The 17923-nt window shown below is 35.9% G+C and overlaps 1 protein-coding gene across 3 annotated transcripts in view; it reads left to right on the top strand.

Annotated features, from left to right (window-relative positions):
* THEMIS (thymocyte selection associated) overlaps positions 1-17923 on the top strand; it is a 253679-nt gene that overhangs the window by 233766 nt on the left and 1990 nt on the right. The gene's annotated exons all lie outside the window — the stretch shown is intronic.

Raw genomic sequence — 17923 nt, 5'->3', positions numbered from 1 at the left:
AATTTACAAAGCTCTCATCTTGCTACTCTGTGAGTCAGGCAACATGTTGTTCTTCTCATTTTACACACACAGAAATTGGAGCTCAAAGGACCTTGATCACAGATATCCTACATGATGGAGTCAAAGACTTTTGATTTTAAGTCTAATGCTTTTTCCACTGTACCACTAGGTGCCATAGTCTGTGACACATTTCTTTTATGGTTATATTTGAAAAGCATTATAGCCTTCTAAAATTACCAATATTTGCTAATATAATATTACATTATTCACATTCTCCAACCCTTCTATTATAAAGTCAAAATGAAACTTTAGTGATATGCTCACCTTTACTTCAAACTTTCCTTGTTCTACCCACTGGGGTCAATCGGAATAAGGCAATTTATCTTGTATTTAACAGTTCTTCAAATACGTGAACACAACAATCAAATCCAAATTGGGTTTTTTCTTCTCCAGGATAAATATTCCCAATTTTTCAACTTATCATTTGTAGCATAGGTTTTGATCCTTTTCAAATTCTGATTACCCTTCTTTGGAGTTATTCTACTTTCTCTAACTTTCCTAAAATGTACTTCCTTTAACTAAGCAAAATACTTCAGAAGTGGTATGCTCAGGAAAAAGCACAGGGAGATTATTATTTCCCTTTTTTATTTCTATTATGCTTCTTTTTCAGTTCCATGTCACATTGTTGACTGATAAGTCATCCTGACTTTTGCTTGTCACTGGATTTTGAAGACTAGAAGAGAGAGTAAGGCTGATGACTTTATGCAACTCTGCCACATTTAAATCCAATTCATGCATGAATTAAGACATCATCTGTGATATCATTGATTCTCTTCAAAATGAAAGATGAAAAACAAATGACTGATATTGACCTCAAAATCCATTAGAAGTCCTAATTTTGTACACATGTGCACACACATATTTTATATTTTATATATTATATATATGCATATATATATATAACTATTGTCTTTTGCTATCTCTTCTGTCTTGTACTTGGATAATATTTTTTAACCCAAGTGTAAGTTTTTACATTTTTTCCTATTAAATTTCATCTCTTTTACTAAAATCCTATTTGGATGCTTCATTGTAGTTTGGAGATGATCATAAGTTCTAAAAGACTATGCTAATGAATTATAAGGTCTGGCAGGTCCTACCAAATAGAAAAGACTTACAGTATTGACATTATATCACTTGGCCAAGCACCAACCTAGCTAATTTCAGAGAGACTCATCCCTAGTTTGATCATAGGATAATATATTTCGGGACCAGAGAAATTCTACAAAACCACATATTGAATTATAGAAAACTTATAATATGTATCAAAGATTACATACACTGACACAATTTCACGTCCTTGACATATTGAAGTAAATTACATCTTATTAAATTTGATAAAATTTGAGCTCTTTCTGGATACTAATTTTTATTTCTAATATATTAGCTATCCCTCTCACCTTCCTGACACTTGCAAATTTCAATGGGTATGCAAGTACCTAAGTCATTGGTACAGTTCAAGTCCTAGGAAAGATTCCTGGGACATTCCATTAGTTCTTTTCCCAAACTAAAATCTACCACTATTCATTGGATCTAGGCATTCAAATAGTTCTAAGCCCAACTATATATAATGTTATCAATCCCGCATTTCTCTATCTTTTCCCAAAAGATAATATGAAAGAATTTGTGACCATCCAAGTATATTAGGTCTATGCCAACCTGTTGATCTATCAGCTTATTAATTCAATTCAACAGGTATTTATGAAGCATTTACTCTGTTACAGGCACTATGCTATGAGTCCAAGATACAAAGAAACTTTTAAAAATTATTTTTAAAAGTAAATATTCATTAATCACCACCACCACCATCAAAAATGTTTAAGTAAACAAATGCAAAAAATGTGCGAAACCACAAACTCCAGATTGTTTACAATTTATTTAAAAATATGTAAACTACTTTTGGATTTGTTTGTACTTTGATACTTTTTTCTCTTGATTTTGTAGCTATTGTTTTTAATGTAATCATAGTATGTGTTATTCTCTTTTCATCTCTTCATATATTTCCCTTATTTTCTTTGTTTCAAATATTTTGTCATTTCTAAAATACAATCAATTACATTCAAATATCATAATCTATTCATTCATTTATTCCATCCATTGAATTTCCATTATTTTTAGCTATTTTGTCATGACAAACAAAGCTTCCATGATTACTTTCATATATACACAGCTTTTTACCCTCTCAATAAGTCCCTTACAGATTAGGCCACATAATTTTTTTGCACTTGTTTACTTAAACATTTTTGATGGTGGTGATTACTAACTATTTATTTTTAAAAATAATTGCCATGTAATCTTTCCTGAGGTATCTAGCAACTCAGAGTGCCCAGAGTTAGGAATACCTCAGTTAAATCCAGCCCCAGAAACTTACTAATTTTATGATCATAGGCAAGTCACTTCATCTCTGTTTTGGTCAATTTTCTCATCTATAAAATGAGGATGACATAGTATCTACTTTGTAAGATTATTGTGAACTAATGAACTAATATTTGTAAAAAGTATTTAGCACATTTTTCTGGTATATGTATATGGTAGATACCATATACATGCTATTCTTGTCTCACCTTCCCTTTCCTTACCCTGCTTCCTGGAGACTATTAAGGTAAACCTTTTGACTCAGTTCTGAGGGAGTTTAAGCTATCTCAAAATAACTCAGTACTTATAGGACAAAGACCTGGCTTTGGTTTGGACAAAATAGAGTCCTTAAGGATATGTACAGTGATGTGATGGTAGATGATTAATGACTGACCTGGGGGGAAATTGTATATATGAAACACTTTTAAATTTAACTCACATTAGTCTATTGAGTCTAGACAGTTAAAAATTATAAGTCAAGCCATAATTTGTAGCATTTTAAAATATCTGAGGTAAAAATGCTCACACTAAAAATGTTAAAACATATTTCTATTAATTTCATTATGTATTTCTCAATTACATGTAAATATTTTAATTCATTAATTTTTTTTGAGTTTCAAATTCTCTCCCTCCCACCTGCCCTTCCCTTATCTCTTAAGATTACAATATTGATTAAGATACAATATTGGTTATACATGTCACACTGAAGATTTAATATTCAGCTCTCACAAGCTGGTTCATGCTGGTGTTCAGCACACCCTTTCTTCTATCCCTTTCGAGTAAGTGACTTCCACAAATTCAACAAGAATATAAGGATATGTAATGATTATAAATTGACTGTAAACAAGGAAACCATGCCTAATATTTGTTCAAAGCTTAGGATTGATGATCTTGATATCAAGTTAATGGGCAAGAAAAGTCTTCTCTAAGCTTGATAGGAGGCATTCCCATCAGCAACTGCTCCCAGAAGTGGGTTCCAAAGAGAACATTATGATTTATATATACACACATCTGATATGTATCTCTGTCAAATATTTTATTTCACTTTATCTGCCTTTGTCACATTTCTGAAAATAAGAGAGAGTCTGTTTCTTAGCACCAAATCCATGTAACAAAAAATCCAAAGCTCAATGGAATATTAGAACTAGAAATATTTTAGAGATTCTGTGAACAAGGGTTAAGACTCTAATTAAGCAAACTTATACTACAAGTCCCCAGCAGAGAAAATCACTGGGGCCAGAGGGTGAAATGTTCCAGGACCTTATTAGGCTACAGATGAAGAATTAGCAATAAAATAAGTATTATTCCCTGAATACATAGTTGAACCAAAAGTTTATTAGAGCATAATACATCATGGGAAATGACTGCTGGCTCCATTGACTACAATAACACTATGTCACATGCTTGTATTGAATGCAGGCAATAGAAATAACATTTAAAGAAGACCACAGTATTTAAGAGAAATCTCTTTTCTCCTTGTTTTCTGGGACATTGATGACTTTTTCTACGGTTTGTAGAATAGTTGCAACCCTTTAAAGCCAGTTGGAAAAAATGTTCTATTCAAATAGGAAGTGTTGATCAACAAGCATTCATTAAGGGCTCACTATATGCCAGGCACTGTGCTAATCTGTACATCCACAAAAAGGTAAAAAAACAAACAAACAAAATCCCTGCCTTTAAGGACCTCACATTCTAATGGGAGAGATAAAATGTAAATATATAGGTACATACAAGATATTAACAGGGTAGATGGAAGGTATTCTCAGAAGGGAAGGCGTTAACGGTTAGGGGGCACAGCAAAAGGTCTGTGTCATCAAAGAAATCAGGAAAAGTAGGAGAGAGGTGAGGAGAGAGAGCAGTCCAGGCCTGGGGAACAGCCCATGCAAAAAGGAATGGTGAAAGGGAGTGGAGTATTGTGTGTGAAGAATAGCAAGCAGGCCTTCCTGGTTAGACCATAGATTCAAAAGACTGGAATAAGGGTATCTAATTACTGAAAAGGTAGGAAGTGGACAGGTTATTAAATGCTTTCAATGTCAGAGGTTTTTAATATTTGATCATAGAATTTATAGGCAGCCGCTGGAAATTTTATTGAGTGGGATTTATACCTGTGAGTATGAATGAATAAATGAGAGTCTGTGTGTGGGAGAGGTGGGGGGAAGAGAGAGAGACAGAGAGACAATGAGAGAGAGAGAGAGAGAGAGAGAGAGAGAGAGAGAGAGAGAGAGAGAGATGTGTGAGAGAGAAATGTGAGAGAGATAAAGAGACAGACAGAGAGAGGAAAGGAGGAAGGGAGGGAGGGAAGAAAAGAAACTGGGAGCAAAAGACAGAGATAGACAGAGACAGAGACAGAGAGAGAGAGAGAGAGAGAGAGAGAGAGAGAGAGGAAAAAGAGGGGGAGAGACAGACTAAGAGAGAGATAGAGGAAGGGAGGGAGGAAAACAAACTGGGGAAGGAAGAGAGAGAGAGAGAGAGAGAGAGAGAGAGAGAGAGAGAGAGAGAGAGAGAGAGAGAGAGAGAGAGAGAGAGAGAGAGAGAGAGAGAGAGTATGCTTATGGTTCAGGAAAATCATTGATAGCTGAGTAGAGGGTGGATTTGAATTGGGCACTTGAGGTAAAGAGACCAATAAGATGGTTCTAACAGCAGTATAATGCAAGATACTCTACTACCAAGCACTGAGGACACAAAGTCAAAAATGAAAGTCCCTGCCCTCAGGAAATTTACATTCTACCTTGGAGGTACAATATGTCCCTGTGACTCAGTAATGTCTGATTGTTCATAACCCATTTGGGGTTTTCTTGACACAGATCCTAGAGTAGTTTGCCATTTTCTTCTCTAGATCATTTAATAGATGAGGAAATAGAGGTAAACAGAGTCATGACTTGCCCAGGGTCACATAGATAGTAAGAATCTGAGGATGGATTTGAACTCACAAAATTGAGTCTGCTTAAATCAGGCACAGGGTTCTAGTGACTGTGTCATTTCACTGCCTTATATACATATTAAAGTACTTATATAAAATCAATTCCTGCTAGAGTTCACAGATGGGGGATGGGTTTTAGAATGGGGGGGAACATTAGTAGCTAAGATATTTAGGAAATGCATCATGTAGAAGAGGAGTCCTTGAAGTAAGCCTTGAAAGAAAATAAGGATTCTAAGAGCTGGCAGTGAGGAGGAAGTGCATTACAGGCATAGAGTGCAGCTAAAGCAAAGGCATGGAAATGGGAAACTGATCTTTGAGACTGACAACCAATAAACAAAGTCATTCGAGTTGGACAGTGGAGAATGTAAAGGGGAGAAATGTATAATAAGTCTAGAAATGTAGATTGAATTTTATTGCAAAGGACTTTTAAAAACTGAAGAGGGTTTCCTGAAGGTTTCATTCAGTAGGGAGGTAATATGTTCAGCAATGTGCTTTTGAAAAATCATTTTTGGTACCTGCATGTGGGTTTTATTGCAATGGGGCATCTTGAAGCAAGGATGATAATTAGGGGAGTATTGTGGTACTTTCTTTGAGAAGTGATCAGTATCTGAAGAAAGGTGGTAATTGTGTTAGTAGAGGGAAGGAGTCAGATGCAAGAGATATTATGGAGCTAAAAACAATAAGATTGGGGCAGCTAGGTAGGAGTCAGGAGGACCCCAGTTCAAAATACTCCTCAGACTCCTAGCTGTGTGACCCTGGGTAAGTCACTTAACCCCAGTTGCCTAACCCTTGTTGCTCTTTTCCCCTGGAACCAATATTTGTATGCATTCTATGAAAGAAGAAAGGTCTTTTAAGTCCCTCAAAAAACAATATTTGGCAACATTGGAACCATATGGTAAGAAGTACTTAGGTTCCATATTAAATGAGTTCCAGAGAGGATGGAAGAGAAGTAATGAGCCTGAAAGATGTTCTAGAGAAAGATTTGATAGACTCCTGATGCATATTTAGGGAGAAGAGGGAGAAATAAAAGATGACAAAAACCAGCATGATTGGGAAGATGGCAATACTATTCATAGAAATAAGAAAAAAAACAGGAAAAAAGTCAGTTGAAAGAGAAAGATTAAGATTACAGATTTGGACATGTTGAACTTGAGGTGCTTCTGGGATATAGAAATTAAGTCAAAAGAACTGAGTTCAAATTACTACTTTAACACTTAATATCTGTGTGATGCTGGACAAGTCACTTAAATTACCTGGCCTCAGCTTTCTCATCTATGTAGCTAGAGCTTTGGAAAATAAAGGTAAGAAGAAAACGTAGCATTATAGGAAGTGAATTAAAACATTTTATGAAAAGGAGTTCCATATTCTCCTTAAGTGGAAAAACTCTGAAAAGCTTAACATTTTTATTTTTTATTGATAAGAAAATTTAAAAAAGAAAATATTTAGATATTTTAGAGGGGCTCATATTTTCTACATGTAGTGAGCAAATCAGTGTTTGAGAAATGCTTTGTAATAGAGGAGGTTAAGGGCAATGGCTATGTTTTTCTGTAAGTGTATAGAAAGTCAATCCACCAGACAGGAAACATTTATTAAGTGCCAGTGGTGGGGACAGAAAGGCCAATAGATGATTCCTGCCATCAGGTAGCTCAGGTTTCATTGGGAAAAACAAAATGCAATAAAGTATGGACATACAAGATAGATACAGAATAGAGGGAAGGCTGTCTTAGAAGGAAGGCACAGCCGTGTTTTCAGGGAGGTAAGGAAGGGTAGGAAAAACCTTTTATAGAATGTGAGATATGAATTAAATCTTGTAGGAAGCCAGTAGGTGATGATGGGGAAGGAAAACATTTCAGGTATGGGGAATAATTGGTGCAAATACAGAGTCAGTAGATGTGATTCTCTGATGCTATTGCTTCAAGTCCCCTACAGGTATGCTTCCTTCCTTCCCTCTGTATTCCTTATTCTTTCACATTATCAATTCAATTTGAAATGTCCAAGTTTAGGATAAGATAGCTTGGGACTACCAATTATTAAGAATGTCCCTTCTTTAATTTTTTCCCCTCCGATTTGTTCTTAATTCATTATCTTTAATTTATGTTACCTATGTGGCAAAAGAAGCCATAGCAAAATGAATTACTTTATTTTCACTTTGTGTATGTTAGTGTTTCTGTGCTATTTGCATTTCTATTATTGTATACTACAGTGATTTCTAGGATAGATTTTCTTTTCTTAAACATAATTTTTTCTCAATCACATGTAAAAACATTTTTTTAAAAAAACCTATCTATCCTGTCTTAGAATTGCTACTAAATATTGATTCTAAGACAGAAGAGTGGTAAGGGCTAGGCAATGGAGTTGAGTAACTTGCCTAGCGTCACACAGCTAGGAAATGTTTGAAGCCAGATTTGAATCCAGGACCTCCCATCTCTGGTTTTGGCTCTCAATGCACTGATCTACTTTGCTTTCCCTACAAAAATTTTCTAATATTTTTTTCTAAAACTTTGAGTTCCAAATTTTCTCTCCCCCTTTCTCCTCCCTTTCCTCCAAAACAATAAGTAATTTGATCTAGATTAGATTTGTGAGATCATGCAAGACACATTTTCATGTCGGTCATGTTGTGTGAAAGACACACACACACACACACAACACAAAGAAAAATAAGGAGAAAATTAATATTCTTCTATCTGCATTTAGAATGTATTCTAGGATAGCTTTTTACAAAAAGTTAATCACACTGAAGATCTGATACTCTCAAGCCCGTTCATTGATTAGTGCCATTTAAGTTTCATTTTCCTTTTTTCTTTAATATAGTTATATAGAATAATAGTAACAGAGGTCCACAAGCTTTTCTTTTATTCATCATTTTAACCAGTTTCAATTTTTACTTCTCCTAAGTATCTTATTATAATTTTAACAAATGAGGATGTATTAGGAAAGGAAATTGAGACTGTGATTTTATTGGTATAAAGAACCCCAAACTGATTAAATTTTCTATTAATGCAGATTGGCATCATCTCTGAAACTTTTTGAAACTCTAAAACAGTAATGACTCACCTTTTAAAGACAGAGTGCCAGGCTCCACCCTCACCACACCTGCCTAGACCAAGTGCCATGCCCACTCCCTCCAACCTGCTGGGTACACCCCACCTCCCCTTTACCCACAGAGGAGAAGAAGAAAGCTCTCAAATTGGGCTGCTGGGTGGAGGGATGGGTGAAGTGAGGATTGTCCTCAGTGAGTGTAGAGAAAGGGAGGAGTGTGGCCTAAATGCACTTCTTTCCTCCTGCTCTGCCACCTAGGAGTCACCCTCCTCACCCCCATGTGCTGTCATTTGTCTGCTGGGCAGAGGAGGAGGGGAAGCGTGGTAGAGAGGGGAAGAGGAGAAGCTCCGCCCAAGTCCCATTGCCTTTCTAGTAATGAACTCTGGGTGTGGGTGGTGGGGGTGGCCACATACCCACAGAGAGCTCTCTGCATGCCATCTTTGGCATTCATGCCATAGGTTCACCATCACTGCTCTAAAACGTCTTTGAAAATTTCCTAGAGAAGAAATAGTCAAACATATGGCCTATAGGAGGGCTGTCAGAACCAGATTAAAATGTAATTGGAAAATATTTAACAAAATAAATTAAAATTTAATAAAACCTAGATAGCATTATGTTAAATTTTATGTTTTAAAACTAAATTCATATGAGGCCTACATGGATCCTTATGTATAGATTAGTGGCCCCCATTTATATTTGAGTTTGACAACACTGCTCTAGAATACTTAAGTTTAAATGACTTTCCTGGGACTGCAAAGCTAATATGTTTCAAAGATAGGACTTGAACTCCATTTCTTTTTTGGTCCCAGGTCAATACTCTTCAGTTTAACTTACTGTCTCTATAGCTTGACTGAGAGAGGATAAACTGTCCCATGTGTACCAAAAAAGACCACCTGTTAGTGGCTTTCCTTATCCGTAACCTTGCTGACATAGACTGGTGTGCTGAGGGATGCCTGGGGAAAGTACTCAGGGCTTCCTCTGAAAATAAGCATAAATATTTTCCATTTAGTTCTTGCTGGTGAGAGGAGACTAAGGCGGTTATAAATACTGCCAAGTGGATGATCTTTCATTTTCTTACCCATATGTTTTATTCATTTGTTTAGCCTCAGCAAAAACCGTGTTCATAAAAGATGGTCTGGAAAGGAAGCTAAACGATGAGCATGACCATAAACATATCATTGAAAATTTAGTTGAAAATTTAAAGTAAAGATTTCAGGAAAGGACCTTCCACGGTAAAGCTCACTCCTGAAGAGGATGTTTGCATTGCAGACTTCTATATTTATGTCCAATGGATTACTTTTAACCTATAGATAATCATTCTTCAATAAACTAATTTTCTATGAGGTTCGTACCTTGGACCTTTAAGAGAAAAGAGCTACATGATCCAAACAAACAGTTCAAATAGGTACTTAGAAAGCAAAATCCTTGCAACTGACAGAGAAGTAAGTATAAAACAATTTTCCTGAGTTATCTGGAGATATCTCCTTTTCATTTTAAGACCTCATCTGCTTTGCTGACTCTATGACAAACATGTTCTCTGATAGGGACTGGGGAATCAGCAATGTGCTGGGAAATGTTACCAGGCAGCTCTTTAAAAACAAAAAGCCACAACAAAAAAAACCACACCACACTTTTAAACTTAATGTGCATTATTAACATTTTCTCCATCACTTTCTTAAGTCTAGAAGATCAATAAAACAATAAATCAAACCTTGATTTGTAATATTCCCAGTTAATGAGAAGGAAACATTCACCCTGAAAATTTAACAATTAGCTTCTATGAGCCAGTACTAGTTGGCTCAAGAATACCACTGGATGACAAACAAAACTTAATTTTACTATATTATAGATCCTGCTTGAGGATAATCTTCTTGAGTCTTCACTGTTTGTAGGGGCTTGGAATTTGATGACTAAAGGTTGTTAGCAAAGGTTACTGAACATTTGTCCCAGCTGAGGCTGGATGTCTCTATGAAGTGAAATCTACTGTTCAGTTGTAATTAATTTACTGAACTACACAACTCAATGGAAAAATCAAATGAGAGGTCTGTCACTCAGGAAACAAGAATCTATTGAATACTGCCTATGTTCAAGGCACTGTGCTAACCCCTGGACATATAAAGAAAGGAAAAACATGATCTCTGCCCTCAAAGAGCTCATATTCTAAGAAGAGAGATAAATTACAAATGAATGTATATACAAAATACATAAAGAGTAAATGGAAGACAATATCACAGTTAAGGCACCAGAGGCTTCAAATGAGGCTGAGAAAGGTTTCTGCACAAGATGGGATTTGAGTTGATGCATGAAGGAAGCTAAAAAAGCCAAGAGGCTGAGGTAAGGAAAAGAGTATTTTAGGCATGAAGGATAGCTGGAGAAAATGCACAGTGATGGAATTTCTCATAAGAGGAAGAGCAGGAAGGTCACTGTCGATGAATCACAGAGTAAACAGAGGAGAGTAAAGTGTAAGAAATGTTGGAAGTGTAGCAATTAATGAGTTTCTTCCATCCAAATATCAAACCTGGTCAATTGCCTTGCTCCATGCAGATATTTCTAATCCACTGCATAAAATCCGAACACCAGAAAAACTTTATTTGCTTGCTACAATTGAACGGCAGCGTAAATTTTGATTCCTTGAGATCCCCCAACCTTTAGTTGGTCTGATATCCATCTCAGACTCAAGTGATAGGAGCTACATTCTAAAGATATCTATAAGCTGGAGAATGTCCAAAGGAGTGAACATAGGATGACTAATAGTTCATGCATTGAATAATATTAGGGTCATTTGAAAGCAATGGAGACTTTTAGCCTGAAGAAAAGTCTTAGAGGAAGTATGATAGGTGTCTTGAGGTCTTTGAAAAATACTTTCATTTGAAGAGGGATTAGACTTGTTTTATTTAATATAAGAAGGAAGAGCCTAGAGGTAGTATTGACCTGGACTCAGAGGATCAGGATTCAAATTAGAGCTCTGCTGCTTATTACTAAAGTAGCACCTGCTCTGAGGTTATTATCCCAAACCCCACGTGCACTGGCAGTTTAAGTCCTCAGTGCATAGCTGTTATATTTTTCTTCAGGGTTCTAGGTGACCCAGAATATGTAACATCAGTCGATAGCTATTAATCAGCTAGACTTAACTAGCTTTTAGAAAGTGATGTCTACTAGGCTAGGTGGCACCACTGTGGATAGAGTGCTGGCCTGGCAATCAAGAATGCTCATCTTCCCAATTTCAAATCTGGCCTCAGACACTTAACTAGCTTTGTAACCCTGGGGAAATTTCCCCCCCTCTCTTTCCCCTGTCCCTTCCTGTCTCTCTCTCATACATGAACTGTAACATATGGAAATTATATTATATATTATACTACATACAATATAACACATTATTAAAACTATATATAGTATATGTAACATGTATTATAACAAAATATAATATATTATATAAAGGATATTGTATTATATATACATGGACAGCAAGGTAACACAATGGATAGAGTATCTGGAGTCAGGAAAACATCTTCCTAAGTTTAAATCAGCCTCAGACACTTATTATCTGTGTGAACCTGGGCAAGTCATTTACCCCTGTTTGCTTCAATTTCCTCATTAGAAAAATAAATTGGAGAAGGAAATGACAAGCCACTTCATATCTTTGCCAATAAAACCCCAAACGGGGTCACGAAAAAACAACAGAAAAATGACTGAACACCAAAGTTTACTAAGAGAACATTTGGTAGACAGCCCATCCCCTTCCCCTGCAAAGGCTGTGTGTGTGACACATTCACCAAAACTATAGAGTCCAGAGGAAAGTGGGCTCATGTCCAGAGAACACTTGTTACAAAGGGATAACTACTGACAGAAAAGTTGCCAATCCCCCCCTCAGACACTCGCTAGTTGGGTGACTGCAGGTAATTTGCTTAACTCCTCTCTGCCTTAGCTTCCTCTCCTGTAAAACGGATTTAATAGCACTGACCTCCTGGGGTTGCTGTGAAGATCAAATAAGACAATATTTGTGAAGTGTTTAGCAGAGTGTCTACCTCGTCATGGTATATAAATATCAATTTACATACAATAAATATACAATGTTACATAAAAGCGATAAATACATATAAATGCTAGAATGATTATTATTTGCTTTCAAAGGATGGATCGAAAGACTGATTCAACTCTTGTTCCACTGAGATGTGTTTCCATCTGATATCTGAGCTAAGCTAGTTGGGGTGACTGGTGGAATCAATGGACCCCCCTCATCTATATTTCTATGACTTGTGACGTGCACTTCCATCTTTCTGAGGCTTAGTTTCCTCCTCTGTTAAAGAGGAGATTTGGTCTGGAATGTCCTTCCCACTCTAAATTTGGGAGACTATATTGAAGATGTTTGGAGACACTTTTAATAAATCACTGAGATGAGTGTAGCATAATGATAGAGAGCTATCCTGAGGTCACAAAGACTTGGGTTCAAGTTCTGCTTGACCCATACCCTGGACAATTTCATAGCTTAATCCTCTAGGAAACTCCAAGACTGTGTTGGAGAAAAGGTGCTGACCTAGGTCGGCAAAGAGGGTTTGCTCACCAGGGAGTTCCTTATGCTAATGAACCACACCTCTGATCTCTGTCTCTGAAGGGGAGTCCTTATGCAATGCAGGTAGCAAGCAATGCTGTTTGATGACGCTCCTATAATTGGGCTGGCCACAAGGTGGCAGTCTAAGTCTTATCTACTTGCTTGAGCAACTCCACATGTAGAAACTCACCAGCAGTTCCCAGGATGAACTGCTTGGTTTACCGTTGAGCGGGCACCTTTTACCCCTTCTTGCTGACTCCTGGATTTCTAAGTAATGGTATAGGCATGCCTTTCCAGTATAATTCATAATGATCTGAGCTCTTTTTTTTTTTTACCTCATCTAAATGGATGCTAATCTTTCCTCCATCTTCCATGGGTAGCCTTTGATATAGATTACCATTTTTCTATAAGTCAAATATATGGTTTTGTAGAGTTTCTCTGGCCTCAAAAATATGACCCCATGATCAAACTAGGGATGAGCCTCTCTGAAATTAGCTAGCTTGGTGCATGGCTGGGTTGGAATCTTCCCTTTTGGGGTAAGTAAGAATGTGGGACCATTCATATATCAAAGTAAATTCCAGAACCTCAAATAAAACATTTGCTACAAAGCTATGTGGAAGATGTTGCATATATTTGTAAAGTATTGTATCTTTTCTTTGAACCATATGAGATGCTGAAGTATATACATATTGATTAGGAGAAAAAATGATTCCCTTAATCGTCTGAAAAATGGATTCCGCTAATGTTTTATTCCTCACCTGCTAGAACTTGAGAAAAAACCACTAAAACTTGAAGAGGCAAATGTCTGGAGAAGTGTTTCACTAGAGGAAAAGTGCTGAACAAAAAGAGTTTTTATGTTATTTATATAGAAAAAAAAGGGATGAGACAGATTCAACTAAATAATAATAATTTAAATAACTTTTCAAATTATTTAAAACTTTTCTTAAAATCAAAAGTAAATTTAACAAATTAGGAACCAGTTTGACTAAATTTTAGCCCTCCACACAAAGTCAACCCCATGGACAAGAGCAATTAATTTCTAGCTATGTAATGTTTCAGTGGCCAAGAAGAACTCCCCTTGCCCAAGAAAATATTCCCACTGTCTGCCTATGCCTGTGTTGTGAAACTTTTATTCCCTCAGGGTTATTGTTATTAAACTTTTACCAGCGAACTTCTGATCTGAATCACAGCTCTCCTATATATGTGACCTTTGGTAAATCACTTAACTTCTCTTCTTTTAAAATCCAAAAGCCCTCCAGGCTCGAAATCCTATTATCTTTTTGTGTGTATTTTCTTCAATCAAATCAGCAACAAAGGTTAATAAAACTGGTAACTATTGGGATGACAGTGGATAATTAAACATACTATGATGACATTATATCAGGTAGAAGTCCTTCATAGAACACAGCTGTAATCTCAGCCACTGTGGAAACTGAAGGTGGCAGATGGTTTGAGTTTGAGAATTTCCAGCTACAATGGGCTAAGTCAATTAGGTGTCTGTATTAGGTTCAGAGGCAATATGTTTAGGCCTTGGGAGAAGGGGATCACTAGGCTGTCTAAGGAGAGAAGCAGCTTGGCCCAGCTGGAAATAGAACAGGTCAAAGTTCCCATTAGTGGAAATGAGATAAAACAGAAAAATTCATTTTGAAAGAAAAATTGATAGACATATTAGACAGAAATAAAGAAGTAAAGAGAGAAAAGAAAGAAAAAGAAAGGAAAAAAGAGAAGAAAAGTGGTAATGGAGGAAGGAAGGAAGGAAGGAAGGAAGAGGTGGAAGGAAAGGGAGGAAGGGAAGAAAGGAAGGGAAAGAGAAGGAGAGAGGAAGAAAGGAAATAAGGAAGACAGAAGGGAAGGAGGGATGGGAGGAAGAGAGGAAAGAAAGACTAGATAAGACAATATCACTGATTTTGATCTTCATATGCCGAAGGGCCCTAATATTATCAGCCAGAGCAAATGGAATGGAAAGCAATTGGTAATTCTGCAGGTTTGAAGTAGACAAGATGAACTACCTGTCCAGATACCTTGTCATCAGCAACTACAATCTCTCTCGAGTCAGTACACACACATGGTGATGGTAGAGAAATTGACTTATAGGCTGTTGGTGGCAGTAGTATGAAATATGAAGGATTATCTTCTTGTACCTATGCTCTTTATTACCTATTCAGAAAAAATGAGTCACAGAAGATAGTATTTCTTTTACTTTCCATTTTTCTGCCACATAACATATCAAGATTTGTTCTATAGGAGATACAGAGACTGTACAGTCCCTTTTATCCTTTTAGGCTCCTGAAATGCCATTTAAAAATTAAAGAAACAGGTACAAAGAATGAAGAGCCTTGTTTCAGGTTGAAAAGCAGAGTAACAGTACAAATGTAATTTGTCCAATCCCAAGGCTCTGAATTTACATAGTTTGAATTTACATAGAATTTACATACAATTCTCAAAATTGAGAAAGACTGGTATGAATCATAAAACGTTTCTCCTGGAAATATTATAATTTAGTGTCTTTCAAAGTTTTAGACCAAAAGGGAAAAGTTTTTAGCTCCCATAAAAAGACTCAGGACAAGACATCAAATATTGAACAGGTTTTATTTGATCTAAAAACACCACAAAATTAATCTGAGCACATAAATAATCAAGCCAACTTTGCGTCACTTTTTTGGTTAACTACAGTGACAGAATCAACTATCTCAAAATTGGAAGGGAACTCAGAGGCAAATTTGTTTAAACTACATCTGAATAAGGATCTGTTCTACACAAGGAACTGAAAACAAACGAGATTCTCATTAATGGGAGAATGGCTAAGCCAATTGTGGTACATGCATATAATAGAATATTATAGTACCAAGAGAAACAATGAAGATGAGAAATCAGAGAAGTTTAGGAAGACAAGTGAAATGATACAAAAGGAAAAAAGTGAAACCAGGAAACCAATATACCACCCAAATGACTACAATAATGTAAAGAAAATTAAACCTAACACTTGTGTAATTATAATGGCCTTGGAGAAGAACTGAGAAAAATTACCTCCCTTCCCTTTCTGTGGACATGGCGGATTTAACATATTCTGTAAGACATAATTGATATATTCATTGGCTTTGCTGTAAAGCTTTTTATCATTTTATTTTAATCTTTGATAAAGGGGATAGCTTGCTAGATAGAGAATGGGGAGAGACTTACATAGAGATAAAGGTGATGTGAAAACAAAAAGATGTTAGTGAGAAACATTTTGAAGAATTGTCCCAGCAATATTCCCAACAAATGGTCATTCACCATTTGTTTGACTTTCAGTGACAGAGAATCTATTACCTCTTATGGCACAGTGGATAGAACACTAAACTTGGAATCAAGAAGATGAGTTCAAATGTAGGTTATTTTACCACCTACACTTACTACCTACATGACCCTAAGCTAGTCACTTAACCTTTGTTCCCCAGTTTTTATATTTTTGAAATGGAGATACTAATAGAATTTACCTCACAAGGTTGTTGTGAAGATCAAATGAGATAACTGTAAAGCACTTAGTATATAGTACTTGGCAAATACTCAGCATTACATAAATGCTAGTAATAATAATAAAAATATTCTTTGGATACTTCTAATTGTCAGTTTCTTTACAATATCTAGTCTAAATTTGGTTCCTTACAAAGTCCATCGTCTTGGATTTGTTCCATGGAATCAGGCAGAAAAAGACTCAAGATTCTTCCAAATAACAGTCCTACAAGTATTGAAGTATTTGAAGATGACTATTATGTCTAAATCAACAGCAAAATATGTCTATTCCTTTAAGAGTGATTCTCATAGCTTGAAATTTCAGACTCTAAAAAAAACTTATAGTCATTTTTCTTATGATGTCCTCCAGCTTGCCAAAATATTTGTGACATAAAATACCACATGTGTTCTGAGCAGGGCAGTGTGTAGTGGGATCATTACCTCCACAGTCCTGGACACTATGCTCTTCCTATTGGAAGCTTTGATGGCATTCACTTTCTAGACTGGCATGTCACATTTGAATTGTATGGAGCTTTACCTTTTTTCAGAAAAACTGCTTTATAAACATGTCTCTTCCATCTTAAAGTTATGAATATGAATCCAGGTGTAACATTTTATATTTATTGCTATTAAATTTTATCTTATTGTAGTTTGGCTCAAGAATCTAACATGATAAGAACTTTTGGATCCTAACTCTACAATCCTGATTCTATGCCTTCCAACTTTGTGTCACTTGCAAATTTGATAAGCATTCTATTCACATCTTTATTCAAGTCAATGACAAAATATTAAACCATTCAGAAACAACACAAATGCCTTGGACATTTCACTGGGGATCTCAAAGGACAAGTTAACATTGAGCCATTAATGAAGAATCTTTGAATATCCATTCAATGATATTTTTCCAAATCTCCCACATCATACTATCATCTACCCTGAAATTTTCTATTGTATCAAAAACTAAAGCAAGAGAGACTGCATTTCACTGAACTCTCAATTTAATAATGCTGTCAAAACTTGCATGAACTGATGCAAAGTGAAGTAAGCAGAATAGAAAAATATTTTACATACTAGTAGCAATATTTTTGGATGAACAACAGAGAATGACCTAGTTATTCTCAGCAATATAGTGATCCAAGACAGTCCCAGAGATTCATGATGAAAAAATGCCATTCTCCTCCAGAAAAAGAACTACCAGAGTCTGATTACAAACTAAAAAACATATATATTTCATTTCCTTTCTTCTTCTTTACTTCTTTTTTTTGTTGTTTGAGATATCTTTTACAAAATCACTAATTATGGAAAAATATTTTATATTTTTATACATGTAAAATCTATATCAGATTATCATTTCAGGGAAGGAAGAGAAGAGGGACTAAGGAGCAGAGAATAGGAGGGAGAGAGAAATTGGAAATCAAAAATTCAAAAATAGGAATGTTAAAATTATTTTGCATGGAATTGGAAAAATAAAATATTTTAAAATAATGTTGTCAGAAAAGGAAATAAAGTTG

This window comes from Monodelphis domestica, chromosome 2 (assembly GCF_027887165.1).
Source record: "Monodelphis domestica isolate mMonDom1 chromosome 2, mMonDom1.pri, whole genome shotgun sequence".
In the NCBI taxonomy this organism is placed as follows: domain Eukaryota; kingdom Metazoa; phylum Chordata; class Mammalia; order Didelphimorphia; family Didelphidae; genus Monodelphis; species Monodelphis domestica.
Note: the sequence above shows the minus strand (reverse complement) of the source record. Positions and strands in the feature narration are given on the sequence as shown.